This window comes from Phyllobates terribilis, unplaced genomic scaffold (assembly GCF_046119375.1).
Source record: "Phyllobates terribilis strain yellow unplaced genomic scaffold, ASM4611937v1 Scaffold_499__1_contigs__length_1316695, whole genome shotgun sequence".
Lineage (NCBI taxonomy): Eukaryota > Metazoa > Chordata > Amphibia > Anura > Dendrobatidae > Phyllobates > Phyllobates terribilis.
The window spans coordinates 491,868-516,666 of NW_027363259.1; the positions used below are offsets into that span (position 1 = coordinate 491,868).

Consider the following 24,799-nt stretch of genomic DNA (forward strand, 5'->3'; position numbering starts at 1 on the left):
GGGTGGGAACAGCAGGGGGTGAAGGTGCTGTGTTTAAAGAGGTGGAGTTATGCAGATCTAAAACGCGTGGATCGCAGCAGCAGCAAGCCGAAAAGTGCAGGCATGTAAGGGATCTAGAGGTTGACAACATGTCTTCTTAACGGGAGTCCAGGAGCTCATCTCCACAAATGGACTTTTCAGGATCCTTGGGTGGCTCCGTAGTTTGAAACCAATTCTGGTTATCGCTTCTCGGCCTTTTGGCTAAGATCAAGTGTAGTATCTGTTCTTATCAGTTTAATATCTGATACGTCCCCTATCTGGGGACCATATATTAAATGGATTTTTAGAACAGGGAGATGGAAAAAGAGCTTGCTCTGTCCACTCCACGCATTGACCTGGTATTGCAGTATCTCCAGGACCGGTGCACCCCTTCTTTAATGCAGTTTCTAAAATCAGAAAGAATTGAATTCAATGTTTTTTGTTCATTTTGCTTGTTTGTCGGATTTTGGGATGGACTCTTTGGCTTTGCTTTTCTTCTCCTCATTGGATTTTTCATGTTCAAAGTTGCAGAAGCCAGATTACAAGCTCATTTTGGTTCAACTTCAGCAACTGTGCATTGCATTGCCATGTAATGTGATGCAATGCTATCTTTCTAGCTCTCCCTTTTTACTTCCTTTTGGATAAACAGACATATTAGGCAAGCATTTTGGAGCTTTCACCTAAATAACTACAGGTGGTGAGATAAGCTGCACAATATAATTGACCTTTCAGTATATTGTTGCACACACACCATCTATTTAGCAAATGCCCTTGTTATCAACAGCAGCCTTTTAAACTCACCTGAGCTAACAGGTATGTGCGCTGGTTACTCTGCTGCGCTTAAAATTTCTCTTTTGGTTTGCTACAATGCCTTTTCTGAAACGTTGTCTCCTTCTGCTGGAACACTGACTTCTTTCATTTAATGCCTGCAGACTATAAAAGAGAACCCAACCCAAAAAGTTTGGTTGATTAGTCTGTGGCATTCTGTTAAACTGTTGCTTATGGCGGTCTCTGTGAGCTTCTCAGCGACATTCAGCCAGCCAGGTATCCTGCCTGCAGTAGATGGAATGTGGCAATGGAACGCTGGCTGCGCGTGTCATAATAGGCTCTGAGCCTTTATATACCTGTGCACAGCAGCAGCCACCTTCAGTCTGCTGCTGGACAGCCAGCAGCAGCAGCAGCAGGAGAGGTATGTAATCAGGAGCCCTCCTGCTAAGGGTAGACAGCTGCTCGTTCCACCCCACCCCCCGCCTTAATTGGTTCTCCTCCCTTCCAACGGTGTTGAGGCGGGTGGGAACAGCAGGGGGTGAAGGTGCTGTGTTTAAAGAGGTGGAGATATGCAGATCTAAAACGCGTGGATTGCAGCAGCAGCAAGCCGAAAAGTGCAGGCATGTAAGGGATCTAGAGGTTGACAACATGTCTTCTTAACGGGAGTCCAGGAGCTCATCTCCACAAATGGACTTTTCAGGATCCTTGGGTGGCTCCGTAGTTTGAAACCAATTCTGGTTATCGCTTCTCGGCCTTTTGGCTAAGATCAAGTGTAGTATCTGTTCTTATCAGTTTAATATCTGATACGTCCCCTATCTGGGGACCATATATTAAATGGATTTTTAGAACAGGGAGATGGAAAAAGAGCTTGCTCTGTCCACTCCACGCATTGACCTGGTATTGCAGTATCTCCAGGACCGGTGCACCCCTTCTTTAATGCAGTTTCTAAAATCAGAAAGAATTGAATTCAATGTTTTTTGTTCATTTTGCTTGTTTGTCGGATTTTGGGATGGACTCTTTGGCTTTGCTTTTCTTCTCCTCATTGGATTTTTCATGTTCAAAGTTGCAGAAGCCAGATTACAAGCTCATTTTGGTTCAACTTCAGCAACTGTGCATTGCATTGCCATGTAATGTGATGCAATGCTATCTTTCTAGCTCTCCCTTTTTACTTCCTTTTGGATAAACAGACATATTAGGCAAGCATTTTGGAGCTTTCACCTAAATAACTACAGGTGGTGAGATAAGCTGCACAATATAATTGACCTTTCAGTATATTGTTGCACACACACCATCTATTTAGCAAATGCCCTTGTTATCAACAGCAGCCTTTTAAACTCACCTGAGCTAACAGGTATGTGCGCTGGTTACTCTGCTGCGCTTAAAATTTCTTTTTTGGTTTGCTACAATGCCTTTTCTGAAACGTTGTCTCCTTCTGCTGGAACACTGACTTCTTTCATTTAATGCCTGCAGACTATAAAAGAGAACCCAACCCAAAAAGTTTGGTTGATTAGTCTGTGGCATTCTGTTAAACTGTTGCTTATGGCGGTCTCTGTGAGCTTCTCAGCGACATTCAGCCAGCCAGGTATCCTGCCTGCAGTAGATGGAATGTGGCAATGGAACGCTGGCTGCGCGTGTCATAATAGGCTCTGAGCCTTTATATACCTGTGCACAGCAGCAGCCACCTTCAGTCTGCTGCTGGACAGCCAGCAGCAGCAGCAGCAGCAGGAGAGGTATGTAATCAGGAGCCCTCCTGCTAAGGGTAGACAGCTGCTCGTTCCACCCCACCCCCCGCCTTAATTGGTTCTCCTCCCTTCCAACGGTGTTGAGGCGGGTGGGAACAGCAGGGGGTGAAGGTGCTGTGTTTAAAGAGGTGGAGTTATGCAGATCTAAAACGCGTGGATTGCAGCAGCAGCAAGCCGAAAAGTGCAGGCATGTAAGGGATCTAGAGGTTGACAACATGTCTTCTTAACGGGAGTCCAGGAGCTCATCTCCACAAATGGACTTTTCAGGATCCTTGGGTGGCTCCGTAGTTTGAAACCAATTCTGGTTATCGCTTCTCGGCCTTTTGGCTAAGATCAAGTGTAGTATCTGTTCTTATCAGTTTAATATCTGATACGTCCCCTATCTGGGGACCATATATTAAATGGATTTTTAGAACAGGGAGATGGAAAAAGAGCTTGCTCTGTCCACTCCACGCATTGACCTGGTATTGCAGTATCTCCAGGACCGGTGCACCCCTTCTTTAATGCAGTTTCTAAAATCAGAAAGAATTGAATTCAATGTTTTTTGTTCATTTTGCTTGTTTGTCGGATTTTGGGATGGACTCTTTGGCTTTGCTTTTCTTCTCCTCATTGGATTTTTCATGTTCAAAGTTGCAGAAGCCAGATTACAAGCTCATTTTGGTTCAACTTCAGCAACTGTGCATTGCATTGCCATGTAATGTGATGCAATGCTATCTTTCTAGCTCTCCCTTTTTACTTCCTTTTGGATAAACAGACATATTAGGCAAGCATTTTGGAGCTTTCACCTAAATAACTACAGGTGGTGAGATAAGCTGCACAATATAATTGACCTTTCAGTATATTGTTGCACACACACCATCTATTTAGCAAATGCCCTTGTTATCAACAGCAGCCTTTTAAACTCACCTGAGCTAACAGGTATGTGCGCTGGTTACTCTGCTGCGCTTAAAATTTCTTTTTTGGTTTGCTACAATGCCTTTTCTGAAACGTTGTCTCCTTCTGCTGGAACACTGACTTCTTTCATTTAATGCCTGCAGACTATAAAAGAGAACCCAACCCAAAAAGTTTGGTTGATTAGTCTGTGGCATTCTGTTAAACTGTTGCTTATGGCGGTCTCTGTGAGCTTCTCAGCGACATTCAGCCAGCCAGGTATCCTGCCTGCAGTAGATGGAATGTGGCAATGGAACGCTGGCTGCGCGTGTCATAATAGGCTCTGAGCCTTTATATACCTGTGCACAGCAGCAGCCACCTTCAGTCTGCTGCTGGACAGCCAGCAGCAGCAGCAGCAGCAGGAGAGGTATGTAATCAGGAGCCCTCCTGCTAAGGGTAGACAGCTGCTCGTTCCACCCCACCCCCCGCCTTAATTGGTTCTCCTCCCTTCCAACGGTGTTGAGGCGGGTGGGAACAGCAGGGGGTGAAGGTGCTGTGTTTAAAGAGGTGGAGTTATGCAGATCTAAAACGCGTGGATCGCAGCAGCAGCAAGCCGAAAAGTGCAGGCATGTAAGGGATCTAGAGGTTGACAACATGTCTTCTTAACGGGAGTCCAGGAGCTCATCTCCACAAATGGACTTTTCAGGATCCTTGGGTGGCTCCGTAGTTTGAAACCAATTCTGGTTATCGCTTCTCGGCCTTTTGGCTAAGATCAAGTGTAGTATCTGTTCTTATCAGTTTAATATCTGATACGTCCCCTATCTGGGGACCATATATTAAATGGATTTTTAGAACAGGGAGATGGAAAAAGAGCTTGCTCTGTCCACTCCACGCATTGACCTGGTATTGCAGTATCTCCAGGACCGGTGCACCCCTTCTTTAATGCAGTTTCTAAAATCAGAAAGAATTGAATTCAATGTTTTTTGTTCATTTTGCTTGTTTGTCGGATTTTGGGATGGACTCTTTGGCTTTGCTTTTCTTCTCCTCATTGGATTTTTCATGTTCAAAGTTGCAGAAGCCAGATTACAAGCTCATTTTGGTTCAACTTCAGCAACTGTGCATTGCATTGCCATGTAATGTGATGCAATGCTATCTTTCTAGCTCTCCCTTTTTACTTCCTTTTGGATAAACAGACATATTAGGCAAGCATTTTGGAGCTTTCACCTAAATAACTACAGGTGGTGAGATAAGCTGCACAATATAATTGACCTTTCAGTATATTGTTGCACACACACCATCTATTTAGCAAATGCCCTTGTTATCAACAGCAGCCTTTTAAACTCACCTGAGCTAACAGGTATGTGCGCTGGTTACTCTGCTGCGCTTAAAATTTCTTTTTTGGTTTGCTACAATGCCTTTTCTGAAACGTTGTCTCCTTCTGCTGGAACACTGACTTCTTTCATTTAATGCCTGCAGACTATAAAAGAGAACCCAACCCAAAAAGTTTGGTTGATTAGTCTGTGGCATTCTGTTAAACTGTTGCTTATGGCGGTCTCTGTGAGCTTCTCAGCGACATTCAGCCAGCCAGGTATCCTGCCTGCAGTAGATGGAATGTGGCAATGGAACGCTGGCTGCGCGTGTCATAATAGGCTCTGAGCCTTTATATACCTGTGCACAGCAGCAGCCACCTTCAGTCTGCTGCTGGACAGCCAGCAGCAGCAGCAGCAGGAGAGGTATGTAATCAGGAGCCCTCCTGCTAAGGGTAGACAGCTGCTCGTTCCACCCCACCCCCCGCCTTAATTGGTTCTCCTCCCTTCCAACGGTGTTGAGGCGGGTGGGAACAGCAGGGGGTGAAGGTGCTGTGTTTAAAGAGGTGGAGTTATGCAGATCTAAAACGCGTGGATTGCAGCAGCAGCAAGCCGAAAAGTGCAGGCATGTAAGGGATCTAGAGGTTGACAACATGTCTTCTTAACGGGAGTCCAGGAGCTCATCTCCACAAATGGACTTTTCAGGATCCTTGGGTGGCTCCGTAGTTTGAAACCAATTCTGGTTATCGCTTCTCGGCCTTTTGGCTAAGATCAAGTGTAGTATCTGTTCTTATCAGTTTAATATCTGATACGTCCCCTATCTGGGGACCATATATTAAATGGATTTTTAGAACAGGGAGATGGAAAAAGAGCTTGCTCTGTCCACTCCACGCATTGACCTGGTATTGCAGTATCTCCAGGACCGGTGCACCCCTTCTTTAATGCAGTTTCTAAAATCAGAAAGAATTGAATTCAATGTTTTTTGTTCATTTTGCTTGTTTGTCGGATTTTGGGATGGACTCTTTGGCTTTGCTTTTCTTCTCCTCATTGGATTTTTCATGTTCAAAGTTGCAGAAGCCAGATTACAAGCTCATTTTGGTTCAACTTCAGCAACTGTGCATTGCATTGCCATGTAATGTGATGCAATGCTATCTTTCTAGCTCTCCCTTTTTACTTCCTTTTGGATAAACAGACATATTAGGCAAGCATTTTGGAGCTTTCACCTAAATAACTACAGGTGGTGAGATAAGCTGCACAATATAATTGACCTTTCAGTATATTGTTGCACACACACCATCTATTTAGCAAATGCCCTTGTTATCAACAGCAGCCTTTTAAACTCACCTGAGCTAACAGGTATGTGCGCTGGTTACTCTGCTGCGCTTAAAATTTCTTTTTTGGTTTGCTACAATGCCTTTTCTGAAACGTTGTCTCCTTCTGCTGGAACACTGACTTCTTTCATTTAATGCCTGCAGACTATAAAAGAGAACCCAACCCAAAAAGTTTGGTTGATTAGTCTGTGGCATTCTGTTAAACTGTTGCTTATGGCGGTCTCTGTGAGCTTCTCAGCGACATTCAGCCAGCCAGGTATCCTGCCTGCAGTAGATGGAATGTGGCAATGGAACGCTGGCTGCGCGTGTCATAATAGGCTCTGAGCCTTTATATACCTGTGCACAGCAGCAGCCACCTTCAGTCTGCTGCTGGACAGCCAGCAGCAGCAGCAGCAGGAGAGGTATGTAATCAGGAGCCCTCCTGCTAAGGGTAGACAGCTGCTCGTTCCACCCCACCCCCCGCCTTAATTGGTTCTCCTCCCTTCCAACGGTGTTGAGGCGGGTGGGAACAGCAGGGGGTGAAGGTGCTGTGTTTAAAGAGGTGGAGTTATGCAGATCTAAAACGCGTGGATTGCAGCAGCAGCAAGCCGAAAAGTGCAGGCATGTAAGGGATCTAGAGGTTGACAACATGTCTTCTTAACGGGAGTCCAGGAGCTCATCTCCACAAATGGACTTTTCAGGATCCTTGGGTGGCTCCGTAGTTTGAAACCAATTCTGGTTATCGCTTCTCGGCCTTTTGGCTAAGATCAAGTGTAGTATCTGTTCTTATCAGTTTAATATCTGATACGTCCCCTATCTGGGGACCATATATTAAATGGATTTTTAGAACAGGGAGATGGAAAAAGAGCTTGCTCTGTCCACTCCACGCATTGACCTGGTATTGCAGTATCTCCAGGACCGGTGCACCCCTTCTTTAATGCAGTTTCTAAAATCAGAAAGAATTGAATTCAATGTTTTTTGTTCATTTTGCTTGTTTGTCGGATTTTGGGATGGACTCTTTGGCTTTGCTTTTCTTCTCCTCATTGGATTTTTCATGTTCAAAGTTGCAGAAGCCAGATTACAAGCTCATTTTGGTTCAACTTCAGCAACTGTGCATTGCATTGCCATGTAATGTGATGCAATGCTATCTTTCTAGCTCTCCCTTTTTACTTCCTTTTGGATAAACAGACATATTAGGCAAGCATTTTGGAGCTTTCACCTAAATAACTACAGGTGGTGAGATAAGCTGCACAATATAATTGACCTTTCAGTATATTGTTGCACACACACCATCTATTTAGCAAATGCCCTTGTTATCAACAGCAGCCTTTTAAACTCACCTGAGCTAACAGGTATGTGCGCTGGTTACTCTGCTGCGCTTAAAATTTCTTTTTTGGTTTGCTACAATGCCTTTTCTGAAACGTTGTCTCCTTCTGCTGGAACACTGACTTCTTTCATTTAATGCCTGCAGACTATAAAAGAGAACCCAACCCAAAAAGTTTGGTTGATTAGTCTGTGGCATTCTGTTAAACTGTTGCTTATGGCGGTCTCTGTGAGCTTCTCAGCGACATTCAGCCAGCCAGGTATCCTGCCTGCAGTAGATGGAATGTGGCAATGGAACGCTGGCTGCGCGTGTCATAATAGGCTCTGAGCCTTTATATACCTGTGCACAGCAGCAGCCACCTTCAGTCTGCTGCTGGACAGCCAGCAGCAGCAGCAGCAGCAGGAGAGGTATGTAATCAGGAGCCCTCCTGCTAAGGGTAGACAGCTGCTCGTTCCACCCCACCCCCCGCCTTAATTGGTTCTCCTCCCTTCCAACGGTGTTGAGGCGGGTGGGAACAGCAGGGGGTGAAGGTGCTGTGTTTAAAGAGGTGGAGTTATGCAGATCTAAAACGCGTGGATTGCAGCAGCAGCAAGCCGAAAAGTGCAGGCATGTAAGGGATCTAGAGGTTGACAACATGTCTTCTTAACGGGAGTCCAGGAGCTCATCTCCACAAATGGACTTTTCAGGATCCTTGGGTGGCTCCGTAGTTTGAAACCAATTCTGGTTATCGCTTCTCGGCCTTTTGGCTAAGATCAAGTGTAGTATCTGTTCTTATCAGTTTAATATCTGATACGTCCCCTATCTGGGGACCATATATTAAATGGATTTTTAGAACAGGGAGATGGAAAAAGAGCTTGCTCTGTCCACTCCACGCATTGACCTGGTATTGCAGTATCTCCAGGACCGGTGCACCCCTTCTTTAATGCAGTTTCTAAAATCAGAAAGAATTGAATTCAATGTTTTTTGTTCATTTTGCTTGTTTGTCGGATTTTGGGATGGACTCTTTGGCTTTGCTTTTCTTCTCCTCATTGGATTTTTCATGTTCAAAGTTGCAGAAGCCAGATTACAAGCTCATTTTGGTTCAACTTCAGCAACTGTGCATTGCATTGCCATGTAATGTGATGCAATGCTATCTTTCTAGCTCTCCCTTTTTACTTCCTTTTGGATAAACAGACATATTAGGCAAGCATTTTGGAGCTTTCACCTAAATAACTACAGGTGGTGAGATAAGCTGCACAATATAATTGACCTTTCAGTATATTGTTGCACACACACCATCTATTTAGCAAATGCCCTTGTTATCAACAGCAGCCTTTTAAACTCACCTGAGCTAACAGGTATGTGCGCTGGTTACTCTGCTGCGCTTAAAATTTCTTTTTTGGTTTGCTACAATGCCTTTTCTGAAACGTTGTCTCCTTCTGCTGGAACACTGACTTCTTTCATTTAATGCCTGCAGACTATAAAAGAGAACCCAACCCAAAAAGTTTGGTTGATTAGTCTGTGGCATTCTGTTAAACTGTTGCTTATGGCGGTCTCTGTGAGCTTCTCAGCGACATTCAGCCAGCCAGGTATCCTGCCTGCAGTAGATGGAATGTGGCAATGGAACGCTGGCTGCGCGTGTCATAATAGGCTCTGAGCCTTTATATACCTGTGCACAGCAGCAGCCACCTTCAGTCTGCTGCTGGACAGCCAGCAGCAGCAGCAGCAGGAGAGGTATGTAATCAGGAGCCCTCCTGCTAAGGGTAGACAGCTGCTCGTTCCACCCCACCCCCCGCCTTAATTGGTTCTCCTCCCTTCCAACGGTGTTGAGGCGGGTGGGAACAGCAGGGGGTGAAGGTGCTGTGTTTAAAGAGGTGGAGTTATGCAGATCTAAAACGCGTGGATTGCAGCAGCAGCAAGCCGAAAAGTGCAGGCATGTAAGGGATCTAGAGGTTGACAACATGTCTTCTTAACGGGAGTCCAGGAGCTCATCTCCACAAATGGACTTTTCAGGATCCTTGGGTGGCTCCGTAGTTTGAAACCAATTCTGGTTATCGCTTCTCGGCCTTTTGGCAAGATCAGTGGTGGTTTTCTGCTGCTGGTGTTGTTTGGAGGGCAGTTGTGACTGGGGTTCCCCCTTGTGGGGCCCTAGTGTGCGATTGAGCGGCGATTGTGTTTATCTGCTGTAAAAATGGTGGAGAAAACACGTGGATTAGAGGACTCGGTCCGTCTGAAGGTGGCTGCAGGTCATGAAGGAGAAATCGGTTTGGACCAAGTTTGCGTTGATGTCTTGAAGAACATTAATGGCTTGAAGGTAACGGATGTATTGGCACTGCAGGATTTTCAGAAACAAGGAATTTATGATATCACTTTTGTTTCTTTGAGTATTTGCCAGAGAGTCTACATGGAGTTGGTACGAATGAAGGAAGAAAAGGAATTGAAATGCCTAGAGTTTATTGCACTGGAACCTCTGTTCCAGCAGACATATAAGTATGTGGTTGTGCACATGTATAACCCTAAAGTTCCGGATGAGACTGTTTCCAATTTTTTAGCTCGGTATTGTAGTGAGGTTAAATTTTTGGGAAGAATGAAGAACAAATACAATTATCTAAATGGCAAGAGGAGATATGTTGTAAAACTGAGACCGGATGATAGAGCTATTGGGGGTGCCAAAGCATTCCTGCACAGTTTTCTATCGGAGGAGAAAGGGGATTTTGTTTTTATAATGGACAGATGGAATATTGTAGGAAGTGTCATGAGTTTGGACATGTTCAGAAAGATTGTCCAGTGCAAGGTGATGTTTGTAGAGGTTGTGGGAAATCTGGGCATGTTGCAAGTGGTTGCCCAATGAATAAGGTGTGTGATTTGTGTGGACATGCAGATCACCTTGCAAGGAAATGTAGATTGTGGGCTCAGATTCCTAGGTCACAGGTGGACGCTGAAGAGAGGCAGAAGAAGACTCGGCAGGAAAGTGGGGAGGAGGGCGAAGGCTCAGACTCAGAGGGGGAAAGCCAAAAACAAGATGGTGGTAGGGGAAGAGACCATGCGGTGCCCAAGATGGAGGAAAAGGGGCGGAGCCAGAAGAAAGTTGGTTTGAGGGAGGGGCTGGAAGTAATAAACAAAGTAGCTGATGTGCATGGCCCGGGTGATGGGATGGATTTGTCTAATATGGCGGAGTCAGTGAATCCTGTTTTGGGAAGAGATGGGGGTGAGGAAATGGAGGTTTTGGAGGAGGAGGATTCTGATTCGGATGGAACTATAACCCCTCAGCAGCGTGATAGGGTTAACAGTGATTGGAGTGAAAATGAGGAGGAAGATGATGGCAAGGAGGAGAGTTATGCCTCCGTGATTAAAAGAAGTAAGGTGGAGGGGTGTTGGTCTGGGGGGCAGGAAGATCCAGTCTCCCTAAGACCAGGTTATTCTAACAGGGACTCGAGTTCTGAGTCGCCTGATATACGTAGAAAAGTGGGTGGCAGGAGTGGGTTTTCTCCTGGTTCATGATGGATCGGGTATGGTGGAGATTTTTTCCTGTTGTTATGATGGCGTTGTGTGTTGCTTCTCTGAATGTACGAGGGATTGGTTCTGCTTGTAGGAGAGCAGGGATACTGGAGTACATTGAGAGTGTGAATGCAGATATTGTCTGTCTGCAGGAATGTGTAATTAAATCTGCCCCGCATGAGAGTGAGTGGAATAAGGGGCAATCTTTTTGGTCCCCATGCTCAGAAAACAGGAATGAAGGGGTGGGCATTTTACTGTGTAATTCCAGTCTAAAGGTTTTAGAGTTTAAAGTAATCATACCTGGGAGATGTTTGTTTTTATTAGTGGATTTTTTAGGTCAGCGGGTACGGGTTTTTAATGTTTATGCCCCTGCTGATAAACAAGCAAGAGTTGGGTTTTTGGAGTCTCTAAAGTTGTTTTTACCAGGCAGAGACTTCACTATAGTGGCTGGAGATTTTAATTGTGTCAGATCCGCAAAAGATCGTAAGAGCTCTACGGAAGGTAGGACTGATGTTACGTCTAATATTTTAAATCAGATTGTGCAGGATTTACGCTACACGGATGCTGGTCTGATGGTTGGGCCAAGTGATAAGTTCACATACATATCAGACAGTGGACGTAGTGTTTCCCGAATTGACTATTTTTTTATGTCTGAAGGGATTAAGGTGGCCAAGTGCAACCACGTGATGACGACTTTTTCTGACCACAAGATGATAGTGGTAGATCTGTGTATAGCTGAGTCCCTGGCTTTTGGAAAGGGACTCTGGAAGCTGAACGTAAGCCTGCTGGAAGAGGAGAGTGTTAAGGTTGGTTTTAATAAAGTGTTTTTGTCTTGTGTGTCTGAACAGCACCTTTTTAAAGATTTGCTAGAGTGGTGGGACTGGGCTAAGGAGAAATTTGCATGTTATTTTAAAGGGGTGTGTTTTAGGAGAGCGAAAGCCAAAAGGGATCATGATGCTGCTGTTATTTCAAAATTGGAAGTACTCCATAAGTTTAAGAGAGCGGGGATGGAGGTGGATAAAGAGATTGCAGATTTGAAGGACGAACTGAAGAAGATACTTATTGAAAAAGGGAAGACTATTATGTTTAAGGCAAAAATAAAGCACATGGAGGAAAATGAGCAATGTTCGAGATACTTTTTTAAAAAATGTTTTAAACCTAAAGGGGTTTTTAAGTCTGTTTTTTCTCCTGCAGGGGAGGTATCTGGGGATGAGATGATTGGCAGTATTCTTTCCTTTTATGAAACACTCTTCTCTAACGATAGTAGAGCCAGTGATGCGGAAATTAATGATTATTGCAAAGTATTAACTAATAATATTCCTGAGGAGAAAATTGGGTTTTTAAGTGAGGAGGTTGGGAAAGATGAAATTAGACGGGCAGTGGATGGCTTGGCGAAAGGCAAGACGCCAGGCTGTGATGGTCTTCCTGCTGAATTTTATGTTAGATTTTGGGATATTATAGGTGTGGAGTTTTCCCGGGTGGTGCAATATGGTTTTACTCATGGGATTTTATCGGTTTCTATGCGTAGGGGGATTGTTACGCTGATTCATAAGAAAGGGGACATGAGGGATATTAAAAATTGGAGGCCCATAACATTGTTAAACAGTGATTACAAAATTATTTCTAAAATTGTGGCTGGTAGACTGGCAGATGTGATAGGTGATATGGTGGGGGAGTATCAGGCATGTGCAGTGCCTGGTAGGAAAATTTCAGATAATTTGCTGCTTCTAAGAGACTTAATTTATCAGGCTAATTTGAATAAGAATGCTCTTTTGTTACAGTCGGTGGACCTGGAGAAAGCCTTTGATAAAATATCACATAGATTTTTGTTCTCTGCTTTAAGTCACCTTGGTGTTCCGGATAAATTATTGATGGTCATTAAGAGTTTTTATTGTGGGGTCAGTAGCCAGATTTTAGTTAATGGGCATGTGAGTTCCAGTTTTAATATTTTATCGGGAGTTAGGCAGGGTTGTCCCCTGTCACCAATTCTTTTTATCTGTGTGGTGGAGGCCCTTTTAAAAAGTGTGCAAGTTGACAAGTGTGTGGCTGGTGTTTTTATTCCTGGGGGATCCGGGGGTCCAGTCAAGTCTTTAAGTTATATGGATGATATTGTTTTTACTTGTGGTTCACAGGCGGATCTCAATAGAGTGAATTTGCACGTAAGGATTTTTTGTTGTGTGGCTGGTATGGCGGTGAATTGGGGAAAGTGCCAGCTTTGTAACTTTGGGAGGCAGGTTGAGGTTAACGTGGCAGGAGTGGAGAGTAGGGAGGAAATTGAGGTTCTTGGTGTCATCTTTGAGAAGGAACTGAAAGGGAAAAGCAGCCTGAAGATTCTAGAAGACAAAATGGATCAGAAGTTGAACTTTTGGAAACTAAGGAACCTGTCGCTGAGAGGGAAAGTGCTGGTAATCAAGTCTGTGATTCTCCCGCTTCTGCTGTACACTGCTTTGATTTTCCCACCTGCTGTGCTTTGGACAAAGAGAGTGACAAGGAAACTGTTTGTGTTTTTTTGGGGATCCAAAATGGAGAAACTAAGAAGAGGAATGGTTATGTGTTCTGTGGAAAATGGGGGTTGTGATTTTCCTAACATTGACTTATTTTTAAGAATGCATTATTTTTTGAACATTTATAAATTATCCCAGTGCAATAACAGGACTGCGGACATGTGCAAATATTTAGCAGGACGGCTTTTCCAGAAATGGAGCTGGTGTGAGAAGGATTTAAGAAAACCAGTTTCGTTTGTGATACCGTTTTTTTATGTGGTGCTTAGGTCCTTCTATGATCAAAATGGGATAAGCTCCATGGTTAGACCGGACAAAAAACTGATTGTCTCAGGTATTATGAAGAAGGAGATGTTATGTGATGTGCCGTTTTGTAATAATGCACAGTCTGGACAGGTGTGGAAGCTTTTTTTCATGCGTGGAATCAGCAACAGACAGAAGGATGTAACCTGGATGGCGTTGCATGGATGCTTGCCAACAAGAGCTTTTTTGAATGACCGGGGGATAAAGGTTCAAGAACTATGTCCTAGGGAAGGTTGCAATAAGGTGGAAACAATACAGCATATTTTTTGGGACTGTTTTTTTGCTAAAAAAGTTTTTACCTTGTTGTCACGTATGTTTGTTGCTTTAGTTGGTTTTCATTGTTTCGATTTTGAAAGGATTTTAATAGGTCAAGATTTTAAGTACTCGCAAAGGAAGCGGGCAAGCTGGATTATTTTTGTCATATATAAAGAGGTTTTATGGGACGTTCGGAATTTGGTGATTTTTAAAAAGATTGTTTTTTCCCCCAAGGAATGCAGAAAGATTTTTCTTGCTAGACTGTTTTATGCCTATTTATTGGATAAAAAGAAGTATGGTGAGACAGCAGCAGAGGCACTCTGGAACTTTTCACATTGGACTTCTTACAGTAAGTAACAGTTAATTGCAGGGTTGTGTTTTTTGGGATTTTGTTTTTGTTTTTCCGAATGATGATTTGAGAACCCGTTATGTGAATATGCGCTATGATGCATAAATTAATGTGGGTCTTAATCTGAGGAAAAAAAAAAAAAAAAAAAAATCTGTTCTTATCAGTTTAATATTTGATACGTCCCCTATCTGGGGACCATATATTAAATGGATTTTTAGAACAGGGAGATGGAAAAAGAGCTTGCTCTGTCCACTCCACGCATTGACCTGGTATTGCAGTATCTCCAGGACCGGTGCACCCCTTCTTTAATGCAGTTTCTAAAATCAGAAAGAATTGAATTCAATGTTTTTTGTTCATTTTGCTTGTTTGTCGGATTTTGGGATGGACTCTTTGGCTTTGCTTTTCTTCTCCTCATTGGATTTTTCATGTTCAAAGTTGCAGAAGCCAGATTACAAGCTCATTTTGGTTCAACTTCAGCAACTGTGCATTGCATTGCCATGTAATGTGATGCAATGCTATCTTTCTAGCTCTCCCTTTTTACTTCCTTTTGGATAAACAGACATATTAGGCAAGCATTTTGGAGCTTTCACCTAAATAACTACAGGTGGTGAGATAAGCTGCACAATATAATTGACCTTTCAGTATATTGTTGCACACACACCATCTATTTAGCAAATGCCCTTGTTATCAACAGCAGCCTTTTAAACTCACCTGAGCTAACAGGTATGTGCGCTGGTTACTCTGCTGCGCTTAAAATTTCTTTTTTGGTTTGCTACAATGCCTTTTCTGAAACGTTGTCTCCTTCTGCTGGAACACTGACTTCTTTCATTTAATGCCTGCAGACTATAAAAGAGAACCCAACCCAAAAAGTTTGGTTGATTAGTCTGTGGCATTCTGTTAAACTGTTGCTTATGGCGGTCTCTGTGAGCTTCTCAGCGACATTCAGCCAGCCAGGTATCCTGCCTGCAGTAGATGGAATGTGGCAATGGAACGCTGGCTGCGCGTGTCATAATAGGCTCTGAGCCTTTATATACCTGTGCACAGCAGCAGCCACCTTCAGTCTGCTGCTGGACAGCCAGCAGCAGCAGCAGCAGGAGAGGTATGTAATCAGGAGCCCTCCTGCTAAGGGTAGACAGCTGCTCGTTCCACCCCACCCCCCGCCTTAATTGGTTCTCCTCCCTTCCAACGGTGTTGAGGCGGGTGGGAACAGCAGGGGGTGAAGGTGCTGTGTTTAAAGAGGTGGAGTTATGCAGATCTAAAACGCGTGGATTGCAGCAGCAGCAAGCCGAAAAGTGCAGGCATGTAAGGGATCTAGAGGTTGACAACATGTCTTCTTAACGGGAGTCCAGGAGCTCATCTCCACAAATGGACTTTTCAGGATCCTTGGGTGGCTCCGTAGTTTGAAACCAATTCTGGTTATCGCTTCTCGGCCTTTTGGCTAAGATCAAGTGTAGTATCTGTTCTTATCAGTTTAATATCTGATACGTCCCCTATCTGGGGACCAAATGTAGCACCCTGAGGATTCGGCTGCTACAGGGGTATTGCACCTCAACCCAGAGGTGTGATATTCCACTCCCGGGTAAGGATGGAGTGTGGGACTGAGCTCGGTAGGCTGCATGCACTACACACATCCCATTTCCGGAGGGCAGACCAACGGTACTCCCACTTAGAAATGTGCAGGTACGACCGAGTCTGTCCTTGGCTGGAGTGGGAGGGGGGGTGGTACATCCCAAGTAGTGTAGGGGCAGATAGGGGGAGCAGCCTGGGTAAAGATAGGAGCTCATTGGGTGCTGGTCACCTGAGCTCACACATAGAGGGTGTATATAAGGTGGGCACCAACTAAGATCAGGGTCAGATGCAGAGAACAAGTCAGCGAGCAAAGGAGAAGAAAGACCCAGAGTGAGAGAGGAGAAGAGAGAGAGACCCAGAGGGGGAAACAGCAGAAAAGGACTCCAAGAACCCAACTTAAATCCCCGGGTGAAGAGTCGGCACAGGGTACCGGAACCCAAGCTGGTGGGGGCATAAAACACACCCTAGCCAGAGACCGGAGGCCGTGGGCAGCATCTGCCACGGCCACCCACCACATCCACCCCGAAGGCACACCACATGAAGGGTCAGGGAACCCAAGGCCAAGGGTGTCCCAACAGAAGGCCCGAGGGAGCTGGACCTAGGTGGATCACTGGTGGGGACGGCCAGAGAACGGGACAGAAGGAGAGCTCAGGGCCACGCTCCGGACTTGTTTGGGGGTTGGCTGGATCCAGGACCTGGTGGACGCAGCACGGCTCGGGTGGTCACTCGAAGCTGGAGTGACCAGTACAACATCTGCAGTAAGTAAACACCCTTAACTGCACAACCCGACTCTGTCTTCATTGCCGTCTGCACTGCACCACCACAACCCCCATCCTCTGCACCTGTCCCCCCTGAGGCTATACCCCTCCCGTTGGGGGTTATCCCACCAAGCTGCGCACCCACCATCAGCCTCAGCGGACCCTGCTGCAGCGGCGGCCACAGTGACCGCATCACAACGGGTGGCGTAGTCGACACAAAAGAACTCTTAATAACATCTGTAGGACTGCCACATAACACTGAGTTTGACGCCCTGGGCACGGGCCGGGTCACAGCCGCTCGGAGACTACAACCCCCCATCTGATCCGGTGCCGGGTATTCCCCTCAAAAAGGAATATGTCCCAGGGGGCGCGTCAACTTTGGCGTAGTCGGCAGGATTACGTGCCCGCAACACCCGGGTACTGCGTGCCTGAAGAAAAGTGCAAGTTTACCTCAGAAAGAAGTCTCCCGCCGGTTCCGGATGGTCCACGCCATCGGACCCCATCACAGGTCGTTTCCCGCCGATTGTCCGCCATTTCCAGCTTGTTCCCGCCATCTGCAGAGTTTCCCGCCACTGGGCGACGCTTCCCGCCAAATCCGAAGATTTCCCGCCTTGGAAGAGCAGCGGACGCCATTATGGGCGTGCCAAAGGAGGGCAAGAGGCCGCCTCCCATCGTGGGCCAGGACAGAAAATGGCGCCAAAAGTGGAAACCGCCCCTACCAACAGAGACTGTGATGCTGGAGGTGTCTGTCAGCGTGAAAGAACTACCCCTGGAGCTGACAGTCACCGAGTTGCCCCGGGACCGCCCTCGAAGTGGGAGGAGACGAAAGAAAAGAACGAAGATGGGTGCCGCCTGGAGCAGTCTGGAGCGAGCGCACCCGGAGACAAGAAGTCTAACGAGCAGTCTGGAGAGAGCGCACCCGGAGACAAGAAGCCTGGAGAGGAGTAGCGGAGGAGCTTACCCGGAGATGGAGAGAAAGCAGAACAGCACCGGCCCGCTGGCCAGGAGTCTGCTAGAGACCGAGGAAGGAGAGCAGAGCAGCACCGGCCCGCTGGCCAGGAGCCTGCTGGAAGAAGAGCAGAGCAGCACCGACCCGTTGGTCAGGAGCCTGCTAGACACCACGACCCCACTAGGCCTAGTGGAGGTCCTTGCACAGCTCCCCCGAGACCGGGAGTGTGCACAGACTGCCCTGGAGGGCCTCGCACGGAGGATGGCCCGGGTACAGCGAGAGACATTGGCGGAGTGGAGCCGAGAGATGGCCCAGCAAACCAAGACCCGGAGCACGCCAACCAAGATGAGGAGACAGACCGCCTCTGAGGACGGCGCGGGAGGACCCAAGGCCGGAGACGGCGCCGAGAAGGGAGCCGGACGCAAGGAGGCAGGTAAAGGGGACGCCTATACCCCAAGCCGGGAAACCGCCCACCTGCCCCAGCTCCCCGTCGCAGAGCCCGAAAGTCCCCCTGCTGTGCCCGTAGCCGCCATGTCACCGCTATGGACTAGGCCCCGACCGGAAGCCGCCGCAGCGACCCCTGTGACGTCACGCGCCCCGACCCGGAGCGTGACAAAGCAGGAAATACCACCAGCCTGGTCGCAAGGCCTAGTACCCCCGGGCGCCGCATCACCAACAGCGCCCCCTACCTCCGCGGAGCCTCCGGCCTGGTCGCAAGGCCAGGTAGCCCAGGGCGCCGCCGTATTAACGGTGCCCTTCACCTTCCAGGTGCCCCAGGCCTGGCCGCAAGGCCTGGGCAACCCGGGCGCCACCACCACCGCGCCCGCGCCCGTAAAACCAAGGGTGCCACACCTGGGGGAGGACTTGTTCAGCCAGCTCACATGGCCGGACGGGCGGCCCTTCATCTGGCCCGAAGAATTCCATGAGCTGGAACGGCAGCAGAGACTAGGGCCCTTGTGTGAGCCCCTGATTCCGGCTCCGAAGCCCGTGGCACGGGTCTCGCCTCCTCTGGAAGAAGCCCAATTTGTGTGGGACCCCACGGGAGAAGATCTAATGGGGTTCACCGGAGAAACCAGGGCAGCTGCAGCGGAGCGTGCTGAGTGTTGCCGACAGCAGCTCGAAGAGTTTGCGAGGGAGCGGAGAGAGAGGCGGGTCCGGGAACAACAGGCCCAAATAAGGAGCGCCAAGCAGAAGAGCCGGGCCAGGAGAGACCCCCGTGCAGCGCACAGACCCCGTACCACCGGGACTGTAATAAAGTTTAACCTGCAGCATGGGTGGGGCTTCATCAGAGACAACAACACCCCCGGCGACGTCTTTGTCACGCGCAGAGACGTGGAGTCCCATCTGCCGGAGGGGCACAGAGGTCGTGACCTTTACAAGGGGGACGAGGTCACCTTTACCCGGCACAAGTGTGACAAAGGACCTTACGCCCTCCACGTACACCGCCTGACGGAGGAGGAGTTGCGGTGCGAGGAGGAGGAGCAAGAGGACCCGGACGGGTCTGAAGTTACAACCAGCTACAAGCAAAGAGCAGGAGGAAGACGCCGTTGAGTGCGGCAGAGCAGTAGATGTAAATAGTTACCCGACCGGGTACCAAAGAAACTGTTGCTATGTGAACTGTTCACCCGTTTACCCTTAATCCCACAGGCTGAGGACTGTGAGCAGCCATTCCCTTCCCTTTACCTGGCCGAGGACTGAGAGCGGCCAACTTCCCCTGTATATAGTTGCGCTTCCTAAAGCGCCCCCTACTGGTTTTACAGGAAAACCAGTTTTCCAGAGAGACTGTCGCACTTTACCCGGTCACACGTTGCACAGTGACCGGAGGAGGAGCCAGAGGCGACGAGAAAGTTTTATATATATAATGTTTTATATATTTTATATGTTTATGAAAAATTTGTATGTTTTGGTGTTGTTTTATATCTTACAGCCCGAGGACGTGCTGTGATTTACCAGGGGGGAATGTAGCACCCTGAGGATTCGGCTGCTACAGGGGTATTGCACCTCAACCCAGAGGTGTGATATTCCACTCCCGGGTAAGGATGGAGTGTGGGACTGAGCTCGGTAGGCTGCATGCACTACACACATCCCATTTCCGGAGGGCAGACCAACGGTACTCCCACTTAGAAATGTGCAGGTACGACCGAGTCTGTCCTTGGCTGGAGTGGGAGGGGGGGTGGTACATCCCAAGTAGTGTAGGGGCAGATAGGGGGAGCAGCCTGGGTAAAGATAGGAGCTCATTGGGTGCTGGTCACCTGAGCTCACACATAGAGGGTGTATATAAGGTGGGCACCAACTAAGATCAGGGTCAGATGCAGAGAACAAGTCAGCGAGCAAAGGAGAAGAAAGACCCAGAGTGAGAGAGGAGAAGAGAGAGAGACCCAGAGGGGGAAACAGCAGAAAAGGACTCCAAGAACCCAACTTAAATCCCCGGGTGAAGAGTCGGCACAGGGTACCGGAACCCAAGCTGGTGGGGGCATAAAACACACCCTAGCCAGAGACCGGAGGCCGTGGGCAGCATCTGCCACGGCCACCCACCACATCCACCCCGAAGGCACACCACATGAAGGGTCAGGGAACCCAAGGCCAAGGGTGTCCCAACAGAAGGCCCGAGGGAGCTGGACCTAGGTGGATCACTGGTGGGGACGGCCAGAGAACGGGACAGAAGGAGAGCTCAGGGCCACGCTCCGGACTTGTTTGGGGGTTGGCTGGATCCAGGACCTGGTGGACGCAGCACGGCTCGGGTGGTCACTCGAAGCTGGAGTGACCAGTACAACATCTGCAGTAAGTAAACACCCTTAACTGCACAACCCGACTCTGTCTTCATTGCCGTCTGCACTGCACCACCACAACCCCCATCCTCTGCACCTGTCCCCCCTGAGGCTATACCCCTCCCGTTGGGGGTTATCCCACCAAGCTGCGCACCCACCATCAGCCTCAGCGGACCCTGCTGCAGCGGCGGCCACAGTGACCGCATCACAACGGGTGGCGTAGTCGACACAAAAGAACTCTTAATAACATCTGTAGGACTGCCACATAACACTGAGTTTGACGCCCTGGGCACGGGCCGGGTCACAGCCGCTCGGAGACTACAACCCCCCATCTGATCCGGTGCCGGGTATTCCCCTCAAAAAGGAATATGTCCCAGGGGGCGCGTCACATATATTAAATGGATTTTTAGAACAGGGAGATGGAAAAAGAGCTTGCTCTGTCCACTCCACGCATTGACCTGGTATTGCAGTATCTCCAGGACCGGTGCACCCCTTCTTTAATGCAGTTTCTAAAATCAGAAAGAATTGAATTCAATGTTTTTTGTTCATTTTGCTTGTTTGTCGGATTTTGGGATGGACTCTTTGGCTTTGCTTTTCTTCTCCTCATTGGATTTTTCATGTTCAAAGTTGCAGAAGCCAGATTACAAGCTCATTTTGGTTCAACTTCAGCAACTGTGCATTGCATTGCCATGTAATGTGATGCAATGCTATCTTTCTAGCTCTCCCTTTTTACTTCCTTTTGGATAAACAGACATATTAGGCAAGCATTTTGGAGCTTTCACCTAAATAACTACAGGTGGTGAGATAAGCTGCACAATATAATTGACCTTTCAGTATATTGTTGCACACACACCATCTATTTAGCAAATGCCCTTGTTATCAACAGCAGCCTTTTAAACTCACCTGAGCTAACAGGTATGTGCGCTGGTTACTCTGCTGCGCTTAAAATTTCTTTTTTGGTTTGCTACAATGCCTTTTCTGAAACGTTGTCTCCTTCTGCTGGAACACTGACTTCTTTCATTTAATGCCTGCAGACTATAAAAGAGAACCCAACCCAAAAAGTTTGGTTGATTAGTCTGTGGCATTCTGTTAAACTGTTGCTTATGGCGGTCTCTGTGAGCTTCTCAGCGACATTCAGCCAGCCAGGTATCCTGCCTGCAGTAGATGGAATGTGGCAATGGAACGCTGGCTGCGCGTGTCATAATAGGCTCTGAGCCTTTATATACCTGTGCACAGCAGCAGCCACCTTCAGTCTGCTGCTGGACAGCCAGCAGCAGCAGCAGCAGGAGAGGTATGTAATCAGGAGCCCTCCTGCTAAGGGTAGACAGCTGCTCGTTCCACCCCACCCCCCGCCTTAATTGGTTCTCCTCCCTTCCAACGGTGTTGAGGCGGGTGGGAACAGCAGGGGGTGAAGGTGCTGTGTTTAAAGAGGTGGAGTTATGCAGATCTAAAACGCGTGGATTGCAGCAGCAGCAAGCCGAAAAGTGCAGGCATGTAAGGGATCTAGAGGTTGACAACATGTCTTCTTAACGGGAGTCCAGGAGCTCATCTCCACAAATGGACTTTTCAGGATCCTTGGGTGGCTCCGTAGTTTGAAACCAATTCTGGTTATCGCTTCTCGGCCTTTTGGCTAAGATCAAGTGTAGTATCTGTTCTTATCAGTTTAATATCTGATACGTCCCCTATCTGGGGACCATATATTAAATGGATTTTTAGAACAGGGAGATGGAAAAAGAGCTTGCTCTGTCCACTCCACGCATTGACCTGGTATTGCAGTATCTCCAGGACCCGTGCACCCCTTCTTTAATGCAGTTTCTAAAATCAGAAAGAATTGAATTCAATGTTTTTTGTTCATTTTGCTTGTTTGTCGGATTTTGGGATGGACTCTTTGGCTTTGCTTTTCTTCTCCTCATTGGATTTTTCATGTTCAAAGTTGCAGAAGCCAGATTACAAGCTCATTTTGGTTCAACTTCAGCAACTGTGCATTGCATTGCCATGTAATGTGATGCAATGCTATCTTTCTAGCTCTCCCTTTTTACTTCCTTTTGGATAAACAGACATATTAGGCAAGCATTTTGGAGCTTTCACCTAAATAACTACAGGTGGTGAGATAAGCTGCACAATATAATTGACCTTTCAGTATATTGTTGCACACACACCATCTATTTAGCAAATGCCCTTGTTATCAACAGCAGCCTTTTAAACTCACCTGAGCTAACAGGTATGTGCGCTGGTTACTCTGCTGCGCTTAAAATTTCTTTTTTGGTTTGCTACAATGCCTTTTCTGAAACGTTGTCTCCTTCTGCTGGAACACTGACTTCTTTCATTTAATGCCTGCAGACTATAAAAGAGAACCCAACCCAAAAAGTTTGGTTGATTAGTCTGTGGCATTCTGTTAAACTGTTGCTTATGGCGGTCTCTGTGAGCTTCTCAGCGACATTCAGCCAGCCAGGTATCCTGCCTGCAGTAGATGGAATGTGGCAATGGAACGCTGGCTGCGCGTGTCATAATAGGCTCTGAGCCTTTATATACCTGTGCACAGCAGCAGCCACCTTCAGTCTGCTGCTGGACAGCCAGCAGCAGCAGCAGCAGCAGGAGAGGTATGTAATCAGGAGCCCTCCTGCTAAGGGTAGACAGCTGCTCGTTCCACCCCACCCCCCGCCTTAATTGGTTCTCCTCCCTTCCAACGGTGTTGAGGCGGGTGGGAACAGCAGGGGGTGAAGGTGCTGTGTTTAAAGAGGTGGAGTTATGCAGATCTAAAACGCGTGGATTGCAGCAGCAGCAAGCCGAAAAGTGCAGGCATGTAAGGGATCTAGAGGTTGACAACATGTCTTCTTAACGGGAGTCCAGGAGCTCATCTCCACAAATGGACTTTTCAGGATCCTTGGGTGGCTCCGTAGTTTGAAACCAATTCTGGTTATCGCTTCTCGGCCTTTTGGCTTCGATCTTACAGCTTGTCTGTTTGGTTGTTGTCTATCTGGGTGCTTCCGGTACCCTCTCTCTCGGCCTGGGGGGATCGTTCCTCTTCGGAGGGACTTCACCCCCCTGCTGCTATAGGGAGAGAGGCTTAGTCCGGGAGCAACGGGAAGTGATCCCCTAAAAAGGCATATGCCTTTTTTTTCTTTCCGTAGTTGGCGTACTTTTTTTGGAAGAGATGCCGGCTGTGCTGTCATATGCATCGGGTGAACCCCGGATGAGAAATACAGTGCGAATTGACGTTTTGGAGAAGTTTCGCTGTGAGAAAAACATCCAGTATGTTTGCAACATCATCCTTCTTGGACTTCTGGGATTTAGTAGAGAGGACATCTTCTGCTTCCAGGACAACGAATCGAAAGGTACCTACACCATCACTTTTAGGAGTCAAGGGTGCTGCCAACAACTGGTCCAGAAAGTGAACGAAAATAGCCACATGGACGAAATGGAAGGTTTGATTTTTTCCTTATTATTTGTTTATGAAGAAGTCCAGATTGTGGTTCACTTCCCTAACCCTTTTGTGGAAGTGCTGGATATTTTGACTTTCTTGCGTCGCTATTGCGATGACGTGTCCTTTTTAGGAAAAATTAAAAATGCAGTTAATTTTTGGTGTGGGAAGCGGAGGTTCCTGGCACGATTAAAGAAGGATCCAACGGGAGTCGGAGGAACACAGCACCCTCCCTCCACCTTCACAATCGGGAAGAGCCGAGGATACCTCTTCTATCAAGGTATGCCCTTGTATTGTAGGAATTGTGGCACAATGGGGCATACCCAAGACGCTTGCCAGGAGAGGAGGGCTGCCCGTTGTAATAATTGCAGCCAGTATGGACACTTGACGAAAGACTGTCCTCACAAGAAACAGTGTAATCTGTGCGGGGAGGATGGACATGTATTCCGGAGTTGCCCCCAGAGAACCAAGGTACGGACATATGCAGAGGCAACTGGGGGTCCCTGGCGAAGACAATCTCTAGCTCGCCCCTCAGTGTCCGTCGGGGAGGATCCCCTTGACAGGACTGAGCTAAGCTCTACTGGCCCCTCTGTAGTGGAGGTGGCAAAGAAGAAGCCCCCGCAAAAAGGGGACTATGGGCGGTCCGTCCAGGGACCGGAGCAGGGATGCTCTTCTGTTCGGGAGGGTGTCTCTGTGTCGATGGCCCCTGAAGATGTGTGTGTTTCTGGTGTGCTGGAGCAGGGTGCCCCCAGTATGTTGGCACTGGTGGGCCCTGCTGCGAAGGCCCCAGATGCTATTCAAGTGTCGAGCCAGCAGGACGCAGTGTGTTTTTCCCTAGGTGACGACCTCGAGAAGAGAGACCATGAGGCAGTAGTGGGAGAAGATTGCACTAGTGACCTACCTGAACCCAGCGGGAAAAAGATGCGTGCGGATGTCTGTCCGGATTCACCGGATGTTTCCTTGGGTGTCGGTGATTTGTGGCTGCAGGGAGCAGGAGCTGGATACCCGGTCACTGCCTCGGATCCAATGAACATTTCCTTTTCCCCGGAGTCAGGGATCTTGGAGGCACTGTTGGATCATAGTCCTGAACAGGTCAAGATGATTCTGGAT

At 47.7% G+C, this 24,799-nt stretch overlaps 8 non-coding genes and 3 pseudogenes across 8 annotated transcripts; all 11 read left to right on the top strand.

Moving 5' to 3' along the window:
- The first annotated feature begins 220 nt into the window (after positions 1-220).
- LOC141230595 (U2 spliceosomal RNA) lies at positions 221-411 on the top strand. Its single transcript, XR_012297052.1, has one exon. It is a non-coding gene; the product is annotated as a U2 spliceosomal RNA (small nuclear RNA).
- A 1,115-nt stretch (positions 412-1,526) lies between these two features.
- LOC141230596 (U2 spliceosomal RNA) lies at positions 1,527-1,717 on the top strand. The gene has a single exon (XR_012297053.1). It is a non-coding gene; the product is annotated as a U2 spliceosomal RNA (small nuclear RNA).
- A 1,118-nt stretch (positions 1,718-2,835) lies between these two features.
- Positions 2,836-3,026, top strand: LOC141230597 (U2 spliceosomal RNA). The gene has a single exon (XR_012297054.1). It is a non-coding gene; the product is annotated as a U2 spliceosomal RNA (small nuclear RNA).
- A 1,118-nt stretch (positions 3,027-4,144) lies between these two features.
- Positions 4,145-4,335, top strand: LOC141230598 (U2 spliceosomal RNA). Its single transcript, XR_012297055.1, has one exon. It is a non-coding gene; the product is annotated as a U2 spliceosomal RNA (small nuclear RNA).
- Positions 4,336-5,450: 1,115 nt separating this feature from the next.
- On the top strand, positions 5,451-5,641 carry LOC141230599 (U2 spliceosomal RNA). Its single transcript, XR_012297056.1, has one exon. It is a non-coding gene; the product is annotated as a U2 spliceosomal RNA (small nuclear RNA).
- A 1,115-nt stretch (positions 5,642-6,756) lies between these two features.
- On the top strand, positions 6,757-6,947 carry LOC141230600 (U2 spliceosomal RNA). The gene has a single exon (XR_012297057.1). It is a non-coding gene; the product is annotated as a U2 spliceosomal RNA (small nuclear RNA).
- A 1,118-nt stretch (positions 6,948-8,065) lies between these two features.
- LOC141230601 (U2 spliceosomal RNA) lies at positions 8,066-8,256 on the top strand. Its single transcript, XR_012297058.1, has one exon. It is a non-coding gene; the product is annotated as a U2 spliceosomal RNA (small nuclear RNA).
- A 6,069-nt stretch (positions 8,257-14,325) lies between these two features.
- On the top strand, positions 14,326-14,527 carry LOC141230394 (U2 spliceosomal RNA; annotated as a pseudogene).
- Positions 14,528-15,642: 1,115 nt separating this feature from the next.
- On the top strand, positions 15,643-15,743 carry LOC141230397 (U2 spliceosomal RNA; annotated as a pseudogene).
- A 4,891-nt stretch (positions 15,744-20,634) lies between these two features.
- On the top strand, positions 20,635-20,763 carry LOC141230400 (U2 spliceosomal RNA; annotated as a pseudogene).
- Positions 20,764-21,878: 1,115 nt separating this feature from the next.
- Positions 21,879-22,069, top strand: LOC141230173 (U2 spliceosomal RNA). Its single transcript, XR_012296729.1, has one exon. It is a non-coding gene; the product is annotated as a U2 spliceosomal RNA (small nuclear RNA).
- Positions 22,070-24,799: the final 2,730 nt, after the last annotated feature.